The sequence below is a fragment of the Euprymna scolopes genome, chromosome 17 (genome assembly GCF_053919585.1).
Source record: "Euprymna scolopes isolate OS-2025 chromosome 17, ASM5391958v1, whole genome shotgun sequence".
Taxonomy (NCBI): domain Eukaryota; kingdom Metazoa; phylum Mollusca; class Cephalopoda; order Sepiida; family Sepiolidae; genus Euprymna; species Euprymna scolopes.
This window is the reverse complement of record NC_136498.1, coordinates 61645973-61654636: the sequence shown is the minus strand read 5'-3', so window position 1 is coordinate 61654636 and position 8664 is coordinate 61645973.

Here is an 8664-nt window from a genome sequence, read left to right as displayed (position 1 = left end):
TAGTAGTAGTAGTAGTAGTAGTAGTAGTAGTAGTAAAAAGAGAAAACAAATTGCTTAGTTTAAAACTTCCTTTCAGAGTAGTTTTCTGCAAATCACTGTGATTAAATGCCTTGAAAAAAAAAGCCTGTAGTGTCTGGTGACATGCAAAAATAATAATGAAAATATATTCTTTTTAAATGTCGGTGCTAGTGCACTTATTGATCCGTGTTTTTTTTTTTTTTAGTTTTTTTTTTAATAGTATTTTCAAGTTTAATTAAAGTTTTATGATATGTTTTTATTAAATTGTACAGTTAAAATACAGAATAGGTACAAAACCTTCTCCCCTCTCCATGTTAAGAATGGTTTTCGAAATAATAACGGTACTATTTCAGCGCGGATTAATAAGTGCACTAGTACACAAAATGTCTATTTTAAACCTTTGATCTTTCCGAGGTACTTATTTGTACTTTTTTCGCCATTCACCCTGGGACTGTTGGGGCAGTTGGCGTCGTTCTATCTACAGGATTTGCAGTGTCCCAAATGGATGTTGACCAGGCGCGAGAGTTTGCCAATTACAGTTCCAGCAGTGAGCACTATAGAGACAAAGGCCCCAAATCAATAATTCTTATAATAGATTATGTAAAATAAAATACGCATCAAGTGCGCTTGAAAGCCAAATCACAACGTAATATTAGGAAAATAAACAAATACTTTACTTGTTTGAAATGTATAACAAATATATTTCAGAGGTATGCTCAATTTCAGTGTGTTGTTTTGATTCTTTTTTTTTCTTTTCTTCTTCCTTGCCAAGTTTGTTTGTAAAGATCCACGTGTTGTTTTCAGCGGTTGTATTTTGAAATGCTTAAACTGTGCGTAGGCAACGCGAGAATAACCTCAAGGGTGTGAGTTTATATAGAAAGTTGTTTTAATTTGAATAAAATAAAATACGCATCAAGTGCGCTTGAAAGCCAAATCATAACGTAATATTAGGAAAATAAATAAATATTTTACGTGTTTGAAATTTATAACTAATTTATTTCAGAGATATACTCCATTTGTTTATTTTCCTAATATTATGCTGTGAGTTGGCTTTCAGGCGCACTTGATGCGTATTTTATTATATTCAAATTAAAGCAACGTTTCGATATGAACTCATACCCTTGATGAATAGATTATGTGTTTTAAAGAAAAAATTCTAAATTTTAATTTTAGGCCGGCGGGAGTGTATCTTGTTTTTATTTTCTTTAATTATCGCCGAAGCAAAAGAACAGAGAGAGAGAGAGAGAGAGAGAGAGAGAGAGAGATAGAGAGAGAGAGGTCGAACCTGTAATGAGAAAAAGAGAGGTAGAATCTGAAACGGAAGAACGAGAGAGTGTAGAAAAAGAGGGAGAGGAGGAGAGAGTTGAAGAAAACGTTCAACAGATACAACACCCCCTACATCACTTAAGGCTGAGTCAGCGATGTGACGAGGTCATCCGGTCGCGACGCACTTTCTCACCCCTTTTGGTTCTGGGTGCTTAGCGTCAAAATGTAAGCAAAGAATGAAAAGGAGAGGCAAGCGAAATACGGATGGAAACGGAGAAGAAAAAGAGAGGAGGGAGAAAGAAAGACACTTTTTTTCATAGAAGACTTCTGAAAACAGCCATGGCGAACGGACGATGAGACACTATTTCGAGTGATCGTCGATAGTGGATCCAAGCCCCGGTGGATGCGGACACTCACCGAGTAAAAACTGAACGGAAAACTTGTTTACAAATAAATATGAACAGAATAATCTGAAACAAGAAGAATGGCTTGCGAACTTTACAAAGCAGCAGTTGTGAATTTGTGTTTGTGAATCAATCGCCCGAAATGAAGAAAAAAAAGAAAATAAACCTCGCATAGAAAAATGTAAGTCCCCTCTCTCTATATATATATATCTCGTGCGAGGAATCGGTGATTCCTTTTAATTTGCCATTTTTTTTTTTTTTTTTGAAAAGCGAGGAGCGTGATCGTAACAATATATATATATATATTATAACTTTTTTAATTAACATTGGTGCGTGACTTTGTGGCCACCCTGTATTATATATATATATATATATATATATATATATATATATATATATATATACATATATATATATATATATATATATATATATATATATAATACAGGGTGGCCACAAAGTCACGCACCAATATTAGTTTAAAAAGTTTAAAAAATTAAAAAGTTTTAGTAGTAACATTTATTCAAATTCAAAGTTCATTGGTGCGTGACTTTGTGTCCACCGTGTATATATATATATATATATATATATATATATATATATATATATATATATATATATATATATATATCCCTGATCACCGCCATCCGCCGAGTATTTGCCGAGCTCTCGCCGGCACTTGTGGAAAAGGTATGCGCTGTGGGACTGCAAAGTTGACAATCTGACTCAAATAAATACTACATATATTTGTTTGAGTCAGATTAAGTAGTACCAAACAATATACTGACATATATTGTTTGGTACTACGAAATCAGTTACACTGTGCTTACTTATTATAGGCTAAAAGAAGATGTACCCCACGTTGCCCGGTATTAGATGTAAGGTTACGTTCTTTAAAAAGAGGAGTAAAAAAATGTGAAAGAAACTAAGACATGTGCATACGAGTATTATGGTTTTTTCCAAACAGTTCACTTCCTGTAAGTAAAAAAAAAACAAAAACATTCGAGCTTAGATTGAGACGAAAATGGCACAAATTAAATCAGCATCCTTAAAAATATGGATTTTCAAAGTCATGAGGAATTTCAAAGAATCACATTCCAGAAGGAAATTTAAAAATAAACAAACAATTGTCATCAGTTTCTTCCTATCTTGTACCACCTCAAAATACAGTCCAAACTATTTGTGGAATATTCTCTCGTAATTGCAGTGTAAAGGTTGGTTCGTTGTAGTATTTTTATTGTTTTTGTTTTACAAGGGAGTCACCACTTATCAAGGCCTAAACGCCACTCGAGCATAAGGGTTAAGGGTTAGTTTATTGTTAACCACCCAAAGCGCTCCTACCGGGAGATGATGACGGGCTGTCCAGGCACATTTTGCAGGTCAGTGTGTCCCTCCTTGAGGGCGTTAACATTCAATCCAACCCTGCTGTCACATTTTTCTTTTGTGGCAGCGAAAAATAAATACCCATTGGATGCATTTGTGGCCATTTTAACCCCAAGAAAAATAACTGCAGGGCCTTTGAATGGACTTCCAGAAAATATAGTAAATGCATCAACGATGCGGCAATTCAAAGCAGAATTGAGCAGCTGAAATTGTTTCGTCACTGAATTCAATTAGACCGAAGGAACGCCGCTTTCTCAATTAAGATCCCTGGATCAAGGAATAGACTTCCAAGGGGCAAAATAAAAGCGACAACGATGCAGTAATTCAAGCCGAAATTAAGCGGTGATATGTCGCTGTATCCTTTTTTTTTCTTCCTTCCTTTCATGTTTGTCAACTGAAGCAGTTTTTTTTTATTATTATTATTTATTGTCAAATTTATTGGATCAATTAAATTGAATCAATTTTCTGTTAGCCATCTAACAGAGCGGCAAGAAGAGAAAAACAATGATGACCCTAACTCTAACAGAAAAAGCTGATTAAAATCTGGATAATTTAACAAGGGATTTTAAATACATAATTCAACAATAAATAAAAATGAAAGATGAAAGAAGTGAGAAGAATAAAAAGCATCGAAATCTGTTGAACACCTGATATTTTCCTAATCATGAAATTTAGTAATTATTTGCTATTTAATTAATGGCTAGATGATATGGATTTTGGCCTGCTCAGTTAGCCTGATGGTTAGAATATTGGCCAATGAGACAGAAGACCAGAGTTCAATTCTTGGTTAGGTCACACCAAAAACATTAAATAATGGTACTTGATGCCACTCCCTTGCTAAACAGTTAGCTTTAAAAGGTTAGGATCACGGGTAAGTGGAGTAATTTTGAGAAAGGTATGGCATCATCATCCCTTTCATACCGATATAGGAGCTAATGAAAAGGGAGCTTTTTGGTTGCCAGGAACTATGGTACACCATTTAACATTTTTTTAATATACTTTACTGATGTCCTTTACAGCATATATATATATATATATATATATATATATATATATATATATATATATATATATATATATATATATATAGAACAATAATGTTGACACAATTGTTCTTGTTAGATCAACAAAGTTAAGCAACGTTGAGCCTGGTCAGTCCTAGATTTGTGACTATTTTGGAATATCAGGTGCTGTATGTAGGAGGATATCAAGACCTTCCTGCAAGAACAGCAAAAAAACATAACGTTGTCATCTCCTCTTATCGAAATGTACATGCAACTGGAGACAGCTTTTTAATTTGATATTCCATAGAAACTTCTTCCTTTGGAGGAAGTTAACTCAACCCGCCTAGAGCAAATGCTGTTTGTCGTAAGTAAAGATTAATAGACACATCGATTCTTGTTCGGTCACCAATGTTAAGCAACGTTGAGACTGGTCAGTGCAAGATGGGTGGCCATTTGAGAATAACAGATGTCACCTCTTTGCAAAATAAATAAATAAATAAAAACTGACTGGGCTATACATATTATGTGGGACTGCGAAGCTCATTTAATCTGACTCAAATAAATGCTGCATATATTTGATATGGATTCTAGTTCGGTACTACGAAATCAATTACGCTGTGCTTATATAATATAGGATACTAGAAGCTGTACTCGGCGTTGCCCGGTATTAAACTTAATGTTAAATTACTTAGAAATAAATTAAATAAAAAAACGGGGGAAAAAAACTGAGACATGTGCATGCGAGTATTATGTTTTTTAAAACAGTTCATTTCTTGTAAGTAAAAAAAAAATATATATGCGAAATGAGATTGAAACCAAAGCATAAAGATAGTGAGTCAAGTACAATAACCATTAAACTAGCTTGACACGATCTTTTTAAAGAGTTTCCAATTTCGGATTAAAAGGTTTCCTATGTGTCTCAGTATCCTATATCATAAATTTCAAGTCGTTAGATCAAAAATTCGTTGAGTATATAGGTTGAGGAGTGTCCTTACACACACACGCAAACACATTCTCATTTTATAGATGTATTAGAAGATATACCCGGCGTTGCCCGGTATTAAACATAACGTTACATTCCTTGAAAAAAATGGCATACAAAATAGAAAGAAATTGAAACGCGTGCATGCGAGTATTATGTTATTTCTAAAATTACTCGAGCTGAGATCGAAACCAAAACCTAAAAACAGTGTGTCAAGTACGATAACTATTTGGCTAGCGTGACACACTCTTTAAAAAGTGTTTTCAAACCGACGTATACTTAACATTAGGAATCTGTAATGTGAATCATTCATGCACGCGCAATCGTGAAACAGTTAGCAAGTAGAGAAAAATCCAATGACTGCCACACACCAATTTTTTAAATTGTAATCCCTTAGAATCCCTTTTTTCTGGAGGAAACCTTATTCAAATTTTTCCACATATCTGAATATCCTATATACCGAATTTCAAGTTCAAAATTCGTTGAGTATATAGGTTGAGAAGTTTCATCTCTCTCTCTCTCTCTCTCTCTCACATACACACACACATTCTCACTTTTATAGATATGTTGATAGATAATGTGGCAATTTATGCGCTAATTATATTAGAATAAGCATGAGACCGCACCTGTCTTTCGACTATGCGTAAAATCGCAACTTGCGTTCAATTAATCGTATGTAATGAATCAGTTATAATAGGTATTGTGATTCAGTATTAAGTAACCATAAAAGGGTTGATTTGCCATGAAACGAACAAATTCAACCAAACTTATACAGACTGAAAGTATAAGAAGAGGGATGGGAGAAGAAAGATAAAGAGAAGTGATAGTTTGATAGATAGACAGATTGAGATGGAGAGAGAAAGGGAGAGAAAATGGTAGATAGAGAGAAAGAATGTACGCATAAGGCAGAAAAGATACAAAGACAGAAAGAGAGTAGGGAATACTGAGTTTTTTTGGAGAAGGAATGCGAAAGGGGAAGAAAAGGGGAAAAAAAAGGAAAGAAGGAGTATAATGATAGAATACAGAAGGAGATGAAAAAAGTATGTGAGAGAGAGAGAGAGTGACGTAGAGATAGAGAGTATGTATAAAGATATAGAGAGAGGGGTGGAACGTGAAGGATAAGTAGAGAAAGAGAGTAGCTGAGAGAGAGATAGAGTATTGATTATTTTCGGCAAATATTTTGCGAGAGGCAGACAGAGAAAGCAAAAGAAACAGTAAAACAGTGACAGTATGAAAAAGAAATGTCTTAGAGCATCAGTTCCTGCTTCGACAGAGTAAAAAAAAATCAACTCCAAAATCAATGTCTTATTCCGCACCATACAGCCTCTTTCTCACAGAAAAGACGTTACTAGTCTTTCTCTATCTTTCCTTTCATGGCAGGTGATCGACTAAACTTCATTATATCGCCTCTCTCTGTATAAAACATTCGCAAAAAAAAACTCGTTTAGCTACAACCACTATCAATAAATTTCCTTTCTACCTGTGTGTGTCTAGAACAAAGCAGAACTACGATGAACAAAGTTTATTTCTTAAAACTACCTGTTTTTGGAATACAGTATACCGTGGCTGCTTCCTGGCTGACTATAACACTTTCAAGTCCAATATTAGCAAATTCCTGAAGAGATGTCCTCTTTAATAATCAAATTCTCTTCCAGGTCAAGCATTGTTACAAATTCTCAAGGTTTATTATCACCTATTTGTCCAACTCAATCCCTTATACTCGAGTAGCATTTAGGTCTTGATGAGAGCTGGCTCGTTTGTAAAATGTTAGAAAGGAAAAAAGGAACAGAGAGAGAGAGAGAGAGAGAGAGTTATTGTATTATCTTAAGATACTCGCTTATATACAAGGCCATTGCTCTAATCATTGATTTGCGCAACAGAAATTCAAGTATCAATCCGTAACCCTAGAAAAAATCAGTGAATGGATGTAAAAAAAAGAAGGTTGAAAGCATTAAATAAATTATTCCTGACTCAGATGAAATGCCACTGTGCCTTCAATACACCCTGATTTTCACAGCTGGTGAATTTCAAAAATGCAATATGGACCGATTTTGGGACTGAAATCTATTTTAGACCTGCTCTAACAGCAATATAAATATTTAAATAGGACAACTATTTTCATAAGAAGATAAAAAGAGGTGGAAGACCCTTCTGAAAATTCAGATAGCTCCGATTTGTCTCTAACAGCAGTATAAATATTTAATGGTTGGTTGGTTGTTTTTGTTTTACAGCATATCAACCCCTTTTCAGGTTATTTAATGCTGAATCCAAAGATTTTGTAAGGAAATCTTTTTAATAGAATATTTGTTGTTTTCAAGTCGGTTTCTATTTAACCCATCGTTGGGACCCTAACAGGTACTACCACTCCGGGTCAGAGTGGACCTGAGAGCAATGGTAATTAAAGGGTGGCTCCATACTCCCCAAAGCCCGCAAGCTGGAGTCGCACCACTGGATATAATTTAAGGTCATATCCAGGACCATATAAATATTTAAATAGGACAATAGATTTTATACAAATATATAAAGGAGTAGAAAATATTTGTAAAAATTCAGATTCCTCCGATTCTTGTAAATATTAGACATCAATTAATAATTGAAAATAATAGATATTAGACACCATATAATAATTGAAAATAATAGATATTAGACACCATATAATAATTGAAAATAATAGATATTAAACCCCATATAATAATTGAAAATAATAGATATTAGACACCATATAATAATTGAAAAAAATAGATATTAGACACCATATAATAATTGAAAATAATAGATATTAGACCCCATATAATAATTGAAAATAAAAGATATTAGACCCCATATAATAATTGAAAATAATAGATATTAGACACCATGTAATAATTGAAAATAATAGATATTAGACACCATATAATAATTGAAAATAATAGATATTAGACACCATATAATAATTGAAAATAATAGATATTAGACACCATGTAATAATTGAAAATAATAGATATTAGACCCCATATAATAATTGAAAATAATAGATATGAGACACCATATAATAATTGAAAATAATAGATATTAGACCCCATATAATAATTGAAAATAATAGATATTAGACACCATATAATAATTGAAAATAATAGATATTAGACACCATATAATAATTGAAAATAATAGATATTAGACCCCATATAATAATTGAAAATAATAGATATTAGACACCATGTAATAATTGAAAATAATAGATATTAGACCCCATATAATAATTGAAAATAATAGATATAAGACACCATGTAATAATTGAAAATAATAGATATTAGACACCATATAATAATTGAAAATAATAGATATTAGACACCATATAATAATTGAAAATAATAGATATTAGACACCATGTAATAATTGAAAATAATAGATATTAGACACCATATAATAATTGAAAATAATAGATATTAGACACCATATAATAATTGAAAATAATAGATATTAGACCCCATATAATAATTGAAAATAATAGATATTAGACACCATGTAATAATTGAAAATAATAGATATTAGACACCATATAATAATTGAAAATAATAGATATTAGACCCCATATAATAATTGAAAATAATAGATATTAGATCCCATG